The 14038-nt window shown below is 43.0% G+C and overlaps 2 protein-coding genes across 16 annotated transcripts in view; one reads left to right on the top strand and one right to left on the bottom strand.

Moving 5' to 3' along the window:
* Positions 1–14038, bottom strand: part of LOC112660950 (uncharacterized) — a 53509-nt gene that overhangs the window by 29396 nt on the left and 10075 nt on the right. For 6 of the 13 annotated variants that reach the window (XR_003137334.3, XM_049099632.1, XM_049099633.1 and 3 more), the window contains exon 1: positions 2958–3091. The exons of 3 other annotated variants lie outside the window; for them this stretch is intronic. The gene's annotated coding sequence lies outside the window, so the exon portion shown is untranslated. Of the gene's footprint in view, positions 1–258; positions 2089–2957; positions 3098–14038 lie in introns of those variants that run through there. 4 more of the 13 variants (XR_007405091.1, XM_049099641.1, XM_049099640.1 and 1 more) reach the window with 3 other exon arrangements.
* The window catches only part of SATB1 (SATB homeobox 1), a 101187-nt gene continuing 90781 nt past the window's right edge, over positions 3633–14038 (top strand). The window contains exon 1 of one of the 3 annotated variants that reach the window (XM_035705137.2): positions 3633–3795. The gene's annotated coding sequence lies outside the window, so the exon portion shown is untranslated. Of the gene's footprint in view, positions 3796–5098; positions 5226–9064; positions 9932–14038 lie in introns of those variants that run through there. The other 2 variants (XM_035705139.2, XM_035705138.2) reach the window with 2 other exon arrangements.

A 14038-nucleotide genomic window follows, 5' to 3' on the forward strand; every position in this document is an offset into this window, starting at 1 on the left:
ATGGAATGAATTACTTAGGATTCTCTTTATTTATACACGCGGTATGCAATCAAGCTTTATTTACCCTGTGGTAACTATTCTGTAGATAAAATGCCTTTATGTAGGTAAGTGGTGAGTTCCCCCTCACTCCCTATGCTTGCCTTGATACCCCCTGAAGGTTTGACTGGACAAATTAAGTTCAAAAATACATTCCAACCAGACATCCATCAGGGTGTCTATTTCCTCTGGTCTACAAGAGAAAAAAAAGTATTTTCTCACATATTCTTTTGATTCCATCCATTTACTGATCCATTAAGTTGTCTTTTCACATTTTGATGTCATCTTGCCACCAAACAAATTCCTTGAAGGCCAATACTGTTTTATCCCTCCTTGGCATCTTTCTCACACTATTTAGTAGGCAATATTTGTGGTTTATCCTCCTGGGAAAATAATCAGCTTTTGACACTAGTTACTATTATTGACCATTTGCTATGTCTCCGATTTACTTGTCTTTCAACCATTTAAATCAGATTTGCACTTGTTAAAAAAAAAATCTAGAAGCAGAAATATATTACCCTAATAACTTTCAGGCAAAATATCTTTTTCTTCTGGAAAAAAAAAAAAAAAGGCTTACCCTAGTACTATTGAATTTGTGGCCAATTACAATATTTCATTAACATCTTAATTCAGTAAGTATTTAATGTATTCCTACTATGTGCCAGGGGGCAGGGTTTACAAAAGAGTTTATCAAGTTATGTTACTTAATGCACTGTACACATCATTACATAATTCTGTATTATAATAGAGCCTGTGAGCTCTCTGTTCAAGACTATTTAGGGGAAAAAAAGCAAATTCAAAAGGTTGGGGCAAAATGTTCCCTTGGTTTAACGCAGGGGAGCATATCACACTTTCGATTCAGGGGACTTACTTGATAACTCTGGGGAATAAATGAGTGTGTAAGAGTGTGTAAGGGAGAAAAGAACAATCCCTCCTCTTTTTTTTTTTTTTTTAATTTCAATTTCTGTTAAGCTTCATTTCAGCCTTTCAGAATTGGAGAATCAGCTGCCTGCTATAAGAAATTGCTAATAAGCAGTAATTAAAGACTGAGAATTTATTCTTTCCATTCCAAACCTGATGTCATTCCCAGATGGATATTGGTACTGGTTAGGCAATTCAGCATTTTGGTAAATTAAGGCAGGAGATTTTGTGTCTCTTGGGTCCTATGGATGCAGAAAGTGGTCCAGGAAGGAAAACTTGTATTTTGTTTTGCCCATGGCATTTATACCTTATTGTTTTGCTTTACAGAACCAGGAGTTGAGGTGGGCACTTCCACCTTAGAAACCAGGGGCTAGTTCTCTAAAATAACACTAATTCATAAACTTTTTATATTCTTATATCTTTGGAATTATGGTCTCTGCATAAAATGACAACTGAAAAAGATGGACAATCCAGGGAATCCAATACCGCTGATAGGAAAGAACTGGCATATCAGAAAGCAGCATGAATACAAGCGCTATCCTCCTTTATTTAGAAAAACCACACAAAAATACAGCACAGTTGATGTGCTGTTACCAGGACTTGAAAGTAGAATCAACCACTGTGTAAAAGATAAAATAAGACTGCACGAATAGGAGGATTTTCCCAGCGTGCTTTATTCATAGACATCTGACAGAAGAGGACCTAACAGAGCTTTTAGGAAAAACTGAATTCTCAGCCCACAGTCACTTTCCAGGAACTTCACTGCAAACAGTGCTCTGCGCTGGCGGGATGGAGATCTTAGCAATCTCCCTCCTGCTTCCATAGTTTCCTTCTCTCTAAATACAATTATGTATGGGGACTTAATGAGAGAGCAAGCCTTGTGTGAAAGGAACTCAAGAAAGTGCAGCTTCTAAAAATACACCGAGGAGGCTCTACAGTCCTTATTGTTACAAACTGACGTTTTGCAGTTCAAGCTATGAACCTAACAACTACACACACACCGAAGGGGGGAAAAAAAAGTAGACTATGTTTCCTTTCTGTAATCCCCTTAACTTCGAGTAAACAGTAGTAATTTTCTGTTGTCATACTCAATGCAAATTTCCCAAAGACGACAGAACACAAAACAAAAGACCTGTTTGCTTCCTAGGAGCTGGGTGGGGGTGGTGGGGGTGGGGGTGGGGGTGGGGGTGGGGGGTGGAGGATGGCTGGATGAGAGGGGCAAAGTTGATGGAGTTCTCCTTTTCTCCTCAGCCTGGGGTCCTGAACCTCCAAGTCACTCTGCCGTTGTAGAGGTTTTTGAAGTTTCATTCACCTTCTGGAAAGGCTCCCTTGCCCCTCTTCTCCGCGAGCCCCCCTGTCACTACAGTCTCATCACTTGCCTCCTCCTTTGCTTCCAGCTTCTTGGAGAAACTGGACCTCAGTTTAGGGGTCTTTTCCCTGCGGATTTTAAAGAAGCGGCCGACAGAAGGCTACTGCTTAAACAACCGGGCAGGGGCGCGGGGTTGGGGTCTGCAAGAGCAACCCCGCCTTCTCCTTCCACCACGTGCTCCTCAGTTGGGGTGCAGCACTCCTGGATGGGGTGCAGAGAGGGGCGGGGCCAGGGTGGAGGGCGATGGACCGTGCAGACTGAGAGGGGAGGAGGCCCCCGAAGGAGAGATCGTCTCCACCGAACATGAACGAGAGAAAAAAAAAAAAAACTGGCCCACATGCCCCTAGTGGGGAGCGATACACCCCACGCGGGCTGGGTTTGGGGGTGGGGGGTGCGTAGGGCCCGCTCACCTGACTTCCTCCTCCCCTGGCACACACACTGCAATCGCCCGCTTCTCCCCCCCCCCCCCAAAAAAAAGCTCAGCCAAACAACGAACAACAAGAGGAAGCCGCAGGCGGCAAGAGGAGGGGTGCGCGTGGTGGGGGCCCGGGAGAGGTGAGGGGGCAGGGTCGGCGGGCGTCGAGAACCGCGCCGCGCACCCCTCCGCGCACTCCCGGGCGCCCACACTTACCCCCAGCGGCTGAGGGTCCGGTCTTCGGCGCCAATCCCGGCGCGCGCCTCTCGCCCGCCCTCGTCCCTCCGGCCCGCCGCCCCCCACACCCCGGCCGGCGCGCGGGGAGGGAGCCTGGGAGCCGAGCGCGGCGTTGGCGGCGGCGGCGGCGGCGGCGGCGGCGGCGGCGGGCTCGGGCTCGGGCTCGGCTCGGCTCGGGCTCCAGCGCTCCGTGCAGCCGGCGGCCGCCGAGGCTCCTCCGCCGCCAGGGGGAGAAGCCGGGGCGGGCGCTGGGGAGGCGGGCCGGGCCCTCGCCGCCCCGCCGGCCAGCCCGCTCGCACCAGCTCGGGAGCGGCGGCGGCGCGGGGTCCGCCGAGCCCCGGGGCGCGGCGCGCGGGGCCGGAGCAGCCGCGGCTGGATGCGCGCCCCGGGGGGCTGCGGGCTCCCGCGGGGGGCGCCCCGGCCGCTCCGGTGCGCCTCCAGACTGCGGGCGCGGCGGCCGCCGAGCCGAGAGCAGCTCCCGCCGGCCCCTTCCCCCTCCCGCCCCCGCCGCCCCCTCCCCCTCCCCTCCCCCCGTTAACATCCCCTCCCTCCCCCTTCCTTCCCTCGGCCCCGCGCGCCCGCCAGCTCGCTCCTCGTCTCGCTCTCCCCTTTAAACGCCCACTTCGGATGGGGAAAGAAGACAACTTGAAGTCAAGTTGCAATTAACTTCCGCGGCAGCCGCAGCTCCGGCGGCGGCGGCACAGGAGGCAGAAGCCGCCGCCTCGGAAGTCCGACGCCGGCGCGCCCGCCCGGGGAGCTGCTCCGGGTCGCGGGCCCGCACTCGACAGCCACCGCCGCCCCCAGCGCCCATGCCTGAGTGAGTGCTGCTCCTTTGCCTCCCTTTCCACCCCCCCCCCCCGCGCCCCGTATTCTTGCTCTCGAATCTCTGTCTCTCTGTTTTCGGAATCGATCCAAACTTCTCGGTGGCGCCCACCCCCGGCGCCCCTTGCCGGGCTGCGCGGTGCCCTCCCGCCGACGTCTGGCGGCCGGGGTCCCCCGAGCCCCTTCCCTTCTCGCGTGCGCGGCCGGACCCCGGAGGGGCGGGCGGGGAGAGCGTGGGAGAGCACCCGGGACGGGGGGCTCGGAGATGCCATTCATTCCCTCTCAGGGTGTGGGCACCCTGACACACCTGCCCGACAGACCCAGGCTGGACAAACTCCCTCAGGTCCTCCGTATGACCGCTCTTCGGAGAGAAAAGGGGGAGCCGCAAAGAGCGAAGGAGGCCGACGGGAAAAGGGAGAGGAAGCCTCTCCGTGCGCCCCGGAGCTGGGTTGGCAGAGAGGTGCCCGGCAGAGTAGGCTGGGGGAGCGGGGACGGTCCCCGCCGATCGCAAGTGAGCTCAGCATCCTTCCCCGGTCCTTCTCCTTCCTCCTCCGCCCCCCGCCCGCGCGGCTGCCTGGGAGCGGCGGCCGAGAGGGGCCTAGGAAGTTGGTGGCAACTTCTCCATCCCGGGGACGCTCGGCGCCGGGCGCTCAAGTTGGAGCCGGGATTTTGAAAGCCGCGGCACTCCGCCTTGGAGTCCCCGCCGGAGGTAGTGAGGTGGGCCCGCAGGGGCTCCCGGAGCGACTGCAGGTTTGAAGGAGGGCTGGAAGGCAGGAAGAGGCGCTGCCCTCTGAGCGGGGCTGACACATCGCAGGTGCGGCCTCAGGGTCCGCACCGTGTCTCCCTCCTGCGGTCCCGACCCGAGCGTGGCGGCCTTCTCCGGGCGCTTCCCTGCGGAGGCTCCCGGGGCGGCGGCGCGTGGGTTTGGGCAACCACCGTAAGGGGGACGAAGCAGGCAGGGCAGGTGGCAGGTGCGGGGAGCCACACGCGCCCACCGGGGACATGCACCGGGCGTGACTCTTGGGATGACCCCCCAGAAGGAGGAGAGGATCTCAGGGCTTTTGCTGGAGATCTTGGCCCCGACCTCCTCTGGGGCGTTGCAAGTCTCACGTACTAGTGTCAACCACAGGATCGCCTCGTAAAAGTGCCCTGGTTGGCAGCTTTGACCTCTGCGCCCTTCCTCGGCGAACTTTCTCCGCGGCATTCCAGATTTCCAGGCAATTGTTGTAAGACTTGGACTCTACGTGGTTGTATCAGAGACAGGGAAAATTAAAAAAAAAAAAAAAAAAAAAGACGTCCTATTCTCAGGAGAGAACCGTTCTACCCGGACTGGCTGGGGTTCCCTGCTTGCATCCTTGGAGGCCAGGAGACCTGACTTTTCCAAGAGGAACAGAGGAGGGGTAAGAAACAAGTGAAAGGCGACTGGTAGGTGTCAGGTTTTGTCCTCAGCAGTCCCTAAAATCGACTTACTGAGGGAGTAACGCGTGCGATTGAAACTTTATTGAAATTTACACCCTATCTAAAGTGGATTTTTCTGAGGTGTCAGGAATGTAAGATTTATTCTATAGTAAAACGTAGCTGCAAAAGCAAACAACAACAACAACAACCGTACTTTAAGGCTGGAAAAAGCCAAGGTTTGAGGTGTTTGCTCTAAAAACCTTTAATCGGCTGTGGGGTACTAATGCTATGATTTAGCAGCAGTCCTTTATTTCTATTGCATATTATTTTAGTGGAACAGTAGTACATTCATATACTGGCTGCTCCAGTCTGCTGGCAAACATTAGCATTCAAGCTTACATTTTTGACAAATGTGCAGACAGGAATAGCATGAATAGGCATCTTAAATATTAACAACCTAAGCATCTGTTGTGAAACAAATTTAATATATTTACTCTGTTTTTCTCACATTGTTAGAAAAGGTTATAATAAGTGCATAATTTCAACTTTAGTTAGCAGAAGTAACTGGCTGTATCTTTCACTACCTCTCCAAGTGTTTAACACAGTCACCAGACATAAGTACTTTAATTAACTTGGTTAGGCACATTGTTAAATACACTTTAGACCTAGTGTATACTATGTAAAACGTAACAGTAGCAAAATACGTATCCTATTTGTGCACATTTTAAGTGACTCTGCATTTTATAAATGTAACAGGCATGTTTATTTTTCATCTCCATTTGACACTTATTACTTCATAGTTTTTCTAATGGAAACAATATTTTAAATGTAGAGCTGTTCAGTCATATGTAATACATAATATGTAAACAGTAGCCATAAAATACAAAGCATTGTTAAATTTAAGTATGGCTACATGTAACAAGATTATACAAGAGAAACAATCACTGTTCAATTTTGTATTCCTTTCTGAATAATGAGTACAAATGATGGGTGAAATAAGAACAGATAAGGATTTCCCTCCTAAAGTACTAACTAGTGCCTTAAAAATCTGTGTGGGGGTGGGGGTAGGGAGAGCAAGAGGGAGAGAAAGGGAAAAAAAGGGATAGAGAAAGAAGACCTAAAGAACTTTCAAAAGTCTGAATAGTTATTTCCAGAATCAATGCATTCCTCATTTTCCCACAAGCTGAAATATGTAATAAATAATAGTTCTTTGTATGTAAAAGTATTCACAAGGAATGCCTTTTGTTTAGTTGTTGTAATAAATTAATATATTCTTTGGTTGATAATCTACAAAAGTAGTTCTTTTGTCTCCCAGCATCTTAAACAAGAACAACAACAAAACGAGTGAGTATTGGTTTATTTCTGCAGAGAAGTCTGTTGCCAGCTATAGGAACCTGTGACTGAATGAGCTATGGTATGCTGAGTGATGGTTAAGAAAGGCTACATTAAATTAGCAAAGACTGAAATATCTGAAGGAGATTTTCAATTATTTTTTCATGTGACAGGTTGTGGATTGCAAATTAGGCCTAAAAGGTCAGGTGACAGGCACCTGTTCCTCATTATTGTAAAAATCTTTTGGTTACAAACACTATTAAGCTAAACACAACATGGATATACAGCAGGGACTCTATAAAGCACTCTAGTGGTTTTTCATCTGCTCTGTAAATTTCCAAGAGGGCCATACATTGATATGCCCTTTACACAAACAAATCATTTCTTCCAAGACGTGTTGTCTTGAATGACTCTTACATTAGTACTTGGGATTGATGAAGTATATAAAATAAATGCATATGACTGAATCAATCTTCAGACCATGTCTAGGCAGGTTGTTATCGAATGCAAAAATATTATTTTTTAAGCCCTTCTTCTTCCTTTACAGCCCATTGTTTACTAGCAGAATTTGCCCATGTTTTAAATAGAAATCTCCCCAAGTTGCCTTCTGTCCTTTTTTAGATGAGTTCCCACTTTAAATAATGCCGTGAAAGATTTTGCTTAATACTTGTGTATAAGGAAAAAATTAGTTGCACTATATACCGTCATAGCTTTGTGGTATATAGAAAATGGGAAGAAACCCACGTTTTACATGAATGCTGTGAGGAAGGGTATCATCATTTGATCTTCAAACTTGCCACCTTTTTCAGGAGAGTTCAGTAATATTTCTATTAGAATTAAAGAGTGTGATTTTATTTTTATGAATGGTTTACTTTTAGATATTTCAGACAGCAGAGTAAGCATACATACTGAACGGACCTAAGGAGCACAAGGTTGTGAAATATTAAAGGTGCCAGTTGTTTTTAATTGGCAAAGGAGGAAGATTTTTGAGCAAATTTGGTAACTCGGATTATTAAAGTCTATATTTAAATATGTGCTTTGCTTTAGTTTTGTATGGTTTATGCTTATTATATTTAGTATTCATTTTTAGCATTTGTGATCAGATTACAGGATAGTCATAACTCTTTGCTTTTCAAATTGATTTGGTTTTCAAACTCCAAAACTCTGGGGTGAATTTAACAAATTGGTTTACCTTTTGACAGAACAGAGTTAAGTTAATTAATAGATCAGGCACGAAGAATCATCCACGGTAGGGTGTATTTTCTGGTAAAATGAAAGTTATGTTTCAGCATGATGAGCATCAGGCTTCAGTAATCTGTTCCTCGTGTGGAATGAACACTTCCTACTTCGAGCTAGCAGGCACCTACTGTTTATTTACGCTGCATTAAACTGACAGCTCAGCAATCAGAGGAAAAATATTACTTACCTTCCTGAAGTAAATACCAGTTTATAGGTTAGTGCACGTATTTATATTCCTGTCACCACTAAATAACGGCTCTGTCTCCATTTTAATATCTACCTGTACTGTAATCCAGGGCTTCAGACTCTTCCCGGTTGGGGGTAGGGGTCGAGCGGAGTTTTTCTTATCACTTACCAGTGGCAAAACTTTAAAGAAGAGTAATACCATCTTCTTATTTCTGTCGTGTGAGAACCAGTTGAAAGAAATGCTATGCACTTTTACTTTACATATCTCAACTGTAACATCAAAACCCCAAAAGAGTCTGCAGGCCACTTAAAATAGTCATCTTAGAGCAACCTCGGGACAAATATGTTCAAACACCTTGAAATGTGTGTTTGCTAAATTAGCTTTCTGCAAAGTTCTAAATAGATTAAATTATCTGATTAGAGAATAACTTCGATAAAGTGTGGTACCTTCCAAGGCTTAGATTGAATGTTTGTTAGTTAATGGAGATCTGCTAACATGAGTACAAAGTGGGGCTCATCGATTGATTGATTGATTGATTGATTGATAGATACTGTTAGCTTTCCTCTGAAAATATTCTTGCCCCCTTTGTCCTCTTGTTAATCTGCCAATCTTAAGTGAGATTTCAGCTTTCTTATGATACAAATGCATGTTTTTTTTCTTCTTAAATTAAAAGTCCCTTCTTTTTTGAGCCTCCTGGAAACATCAAAATACTGTGAAAGTTGAATTCCAAAACTTAGGTTTAACTGGGAAAAAAAATGCTTATTTTCACTTACATTCTATAAGTAGCTCTTACACCATCATCTACACACAGTTGTCAGTTTCTAATCACATATTCCATTGACATCAAAGCAGAATGGGGTCTTAATACAGTATATAAATCAAATCTGTTACACAAGGTTCTTCTTCAGTACACCAAAGAAAAAGTGTCTACTATGGTAATTTATATATCGTTCCTAAGTGCAATTCTCAATGGTAAGTCTATTTAAACTTGATGTCTTCATAGAGTGTGATCAACACATTAACACACATTATTTAGTACTTTTGAACTTATGCCAATGGTACCTTTTGCTGTTTATTTTTTTAAAGTCTTTTTTAAGATCAGATATTTCATTCGAGAGTAAATAGATACAGATTGTGTGTATATATATTCAGGGTGAGATTTAGTAGCAGAGCATTTCTCCAGCATATTGGCCTATTTTTATTCTTTCAAGTTATTCTGTATCACTTCCACAGTTGTTGCTGTCTGAAGGTTCATAATAGAAATTCTCATCACCTCTTTCAATGGACTTTCAAGGATGTAATTCAGTTTGTGTGATGATCTAGTTTAGTTATGAGAGATGAAAATTAGTTAACTGGTACCTCAGCACTTAGGTCCCTAGATTCTGCTGAAATTTATTCAGTCCAGTTATTTGACATTTGGTAGTGAAGTATCTTGTAATCAAAAATTAAGAGTTGGTTCAGTTTCCAGTGGAGGAAAGATCTTGCTGGATAAAACATTTAACTGTCCAATATTTTATTACACTCATCACTCATTTTAGAGCCCGTTTATTGTTGCACAAAATTTTGAGTACCTCGGGGTGCAGGTCCCCCAAATGAAACTGAAATGCTTGCAGAAGAAGCAGATGTCAGGCTGCACCTGGTCGTGCCTTTACTAGAATGTCTGTGGACCTGCACTAGCCGCCCCCCCCCCCCTTCTCTGTACCCCTTCCCCCCAGGTGTGCAGGAAATGGAGGGCGTTGTACCGGGTGAAGTGGGTGGACTCTACCCAGAGCTATGACCTGATTTGTGACGCACCCTCAGAACTGCAGTAATGGTCCAGCTGCTTCACAGGCAACTGGTAACACCTCATTTGGGGATGCTTCTGCCTTGCTAGCAGTGCCAGAGAGAACTTCGTCATTGTCACCTCATCAAAGACTAGTTTTTGAGAGCTCTCCTATAGGGCTAGATTTGGAGAGCAGCCTCTGATATTTGGAGGGTAAGTGCCAAAAAAGTTCCTATCAGTTTCATATGGAGCAGCAGGGCTACAGCCACAGGGAGGAGAGACAGGCATTTAGTGTTCGGGGGGGAAGACCTCTGTGTTGGGATGTTGCTTTTTCTCAGCTGGAGATGATTTGGGACCAAATACTAACAAGAATTCTTCAGTGGGCATTCTTCTTTGGGTGGTGAAATATGGTAGGCAGCTCCCAGGAGAAATTATTAGACCCTCTTTCCTTGAGATATTTAAAGATAAGGTAGTAATCTGTTTGAGAGGGAATTCTTTAGATGCTGTTTTCCAGGAAGCCAGGCATACAGTAGAGTTGATTGCTGGAGGTTCCTTTCTGGTCTTGCTCAATGGTTTCAGATATGCCGTTAAGAGCATGTGAATGACAATTTGGCCTTTTAATGTTTATAATGTTAAGGACTTTCAGGTAAAAGAGATTTTGTGTTATAAATATTTTATTGTGATAATTATTATAAGTAAAATAGAACCCAGTCTATGCAGATATCTTTTGAAATGGAAATAGTCTTGAATATAGCGTATCCATAATTAGCTGTTTGATGTTGAATGCAGTTGAGTTTTCCTGTTCCAGTGAACCAGACGATGGAAATCACTGGGGATTAACAAGAGGGCTATGTGATTCTTGATAGAGCAGACCTTTCCCCATTCACTGATACATTTTACCAGTGAATGAAGAACTAAATTAAACTGCTTATAGTTCTAAATTTTAAAAGAATACATAGAATTGATCATATAATCCAGGTGTTTTTCTGTTGTATTTTCACCACCTGAAATGATACCTGGACATCCTGTTTAATGTTAGACAGATTTCTCCAGACTGCGGAAGGAAAGAACAATATTTTAATAACTATTCTTTTAAAAAAAAAATCTTAGAGGTGAGGTTTCTTTTGGGTGGTTTAAGAGGACTCAAAAACAATTTAGAACATTATCTTAAAAGTTAAAAAAAATGACAGCCTTACTTTGTATGGAGTCATTGTATTTTAATAATACTGTATGCTTATTAGTGTTATTAGAGCAGTAGACAGTTAATTACAACCTTTTTCGGAGACATGTTAACTGTATATTAACAGTCATATTAAAAAAGAATGATGTATACTCTTACATACAAGCTGCTGCTTGCTAGACTCTTTTAAAAATATTCTTTTAGAACGTATAGAGTCAGATTTTTGGTCCAGAATCCTCAAAATGTTTTCTACAGCAATAGAATTTTAAAACTTTTCATGGGATGTACAATTTTCTCCTTGCCTTTTTTTTTTTTTTCCTTTTCTCCTTAATTTGTAATTATTATTGACTTGGTCACTTTTGCCAGTGGCATTAGAAATCATTGCCCCTCAGCAGTTTTAGCTTCCCCACATTGTATTTTGAGATGCCTACATTTTCTTATATTCTGATGACTTTGGCCAACATAAGCCATTAAAACCGTATTGAGTTGATTTAGCACCTCTTTACACTACTTTTTTGTAGAATGATTTTAGTCACTGGTTTGTGTTTTTTCTTTAGCCAAGTTATATTTTCTTAAAATTCTCTGTAACCTAATATTTAAGATACATTTGAGCAATTGATCACAGAGGTAGTTCTAAGTCTATTTCCTTTTCCAAACCTCAGCCCTGGTTTTTGCTTTGGCTTCTGGCATGGCGGAAGAACAAAGGTGACTGGCACTAGAGCTTAAAGCTGGACTTAGCCTTACTCAGACCAGTGCTACTAAATTGGTTAACTATTTGAATTTCCCTGGTTAATTTGGATGTGCAGACCTTGTAACATATTAATATATAACACCTTAAAGTACACTAATATTTCCACTTTATAAATTTGTAGCTGCTACTGTTTATTTCTACAAGGTATTAAAAGACCACAGAAAAGAAATTCAGTGTAAGATACATGTCTGTGTTCTGTAAAACAGGAGAAAGTTCACAGTTAGCATCCTTTGCACCTTGCATTTTGTGCACTCATGAAAGATTTGCTAAACTAATGATAAAATAGTGACTTTTGCTTGTGCTGATAATGATTTAATGGGAAAAGAGACTTTTTTCTCTAATTTTCTGTTTTTGCTGGGGTTATCTGAACACTTAATCTATACATGTCCCAGTTTTCTGGATAATTGAATGTTTTTCTTCTTTAACTATGTGCTCTGTCATTTTTTGACAATATTTATCCTCATTGACCTTCAGGATTAGGTGAAGAATTTCAGTTTAGGTTCATGGTCCTTGGGTGGTTGGTGTAGTAACAAACTGCACTAGAGTCAACAGAAAGCCCTCCCCTAAGGACTTTGCAGTTAGGTAGGTCACCTATATAATGGTCTTCCTGATATCACAGGACCAACAATACTACAGACTAGTGGCCCATGGCTGATTGACCTCTACCTGTTCTTTATTAAAATGAGGAATTTTTTTTTTCTGGATCCCACTGAATAAATATCTGTCATGATTATTGCTTAAAAAGAAAATTTTCATTGTAGCTTTATACATTGCTTAAAAAATATATTAAGATTTAGGGTATTTATATTAATCTTTGTTAAAGATTTCACTCCATTCCTTACAAATGATGCTAGATTTGCAATAGGAATGCATCTAAAGCATTCTGAAAAGTTCGATGAAAGTTATCTAAAAAACACTCTTGCTTTTTAAATTTATTTTCTTTTTGAGACCTGTACGGAGCTATTTGCAAGATAGTCTTATTTAGTTCCACAAAAGGAAGGAATCCTCAAGCGGTGCACTGCTGTGTGACCTATTACATTATCATGCACATTCTGTCTCTTTAAAAACAGTCTCCTCTATTTGCCCTATTAATTGTTGATATGTTGCCATCCACGAGACAAAAATTAGAGCTGTAATTAAATAATCATGTGATGCTCCTTAGTGCCAGTGAGAGCAAACTCATTTTTCCAGGCCCTGATGGTCACTGATTATTGTATTACTACTGGCTTGCTTTATTTTTTTTAATGATTCTCTATCTGTAGATTACCTAACTACTGTCCTTCTTTTCAAAATTAAAGAAAGTAGGGAACATTCAGCCAGTTAATTGGCCACAGGTCCTCAGGGATGTAAAGTAGACATACCTTTTTTTGCGTTTGGTCACCTGGTAGTTTCTTTGGGGAGGCTACATCAGTGGTGTGGTTGCCTGCCATTTAATTTACACTGGTGTTTTGGCTGGGATGGAGGCATATGGGGAATGCCAGGAGAATTACAAAAGGAGCCGGGTATTAAAATTCAGAAATGATTAAAATTGAAATAAAAGGATGCTGCTTCTTTGCCAGTACTCTGGCAGTCATAATGACACATAGAGATTAGTTTCCACCTTCATCTTTTCCTTCTTTCTCATTTCCTCTTGTTTATTGTTGACACATTTTCCTTATGTCTGTCTCCCGTCTCTGTATCTTTTTGCACCATTATGCATTCCTACTTCTCCCTCTTTTCTTAAGCATGGAGAAGCCTACTTAACCTTATTATAACAATAACAGAATAGGCTATTAATATTTAATATGCACATGATTAAAATTTCTCTCCCTTAAACATAGGTCAGCTGTATTATTATTAACCGGCATGTAATTTTTCATTTAAAATATTCTTATTCTGCCCTTGCTGTTTCTAAAATGTAGTCTACTTTAGTAGTGATTTAATACCTAATGTTTAGAAAACTGTGGTCGGCTAGTGAGAAAAGAACTTACCAGTCATGGATAATCAATTATGCATGAATTCAAATGTAACAGATGGAATCTGGTGAGTTAAAGTTTCTCTTTGCCTTAGTGGGTTTCTTTCTTTTTTTTTTCTTATTTGTTTGTTTGACACCTGTCTCTTATATAGAGATAAACATCTAATGGGGCATGTGAGAAATTTCCTTATATCTTTATGTTCTCCTTAAAGTGAACTTGATTCTTTTAAATTGCATTTGAGGGCAGAGAATTTATGTGGTCTTAAAGATGATCAGATTCTTTTCCATCACTTTATAGATGCAGAACTTGATTCTGCTTGACTTATAAAGGGTCACTCAGCAGGCTCTTAAAAGGAAGAAGCAAGACCCAAATCTTCGTTCCTTACCTTTTTTCCACTACTCTTCCCATATCATTTTTTCCTCTTTTGTAGGAGT

The sequence above is a fragment of the Canis lupus genome, chromosome 23 (assembly GCF_003254725.2).
Source record: "Canis lupus dingo isolate Sandy chromosome 23, ASM325472v2, whole genome shotgun sequence".
In the NCBI taxonomy this organism is placed as follows: Eukaryota; Metazoa; Chordata; class Mammalia; order Carnivora; family Canidae; genus Canis; species Canis lupus.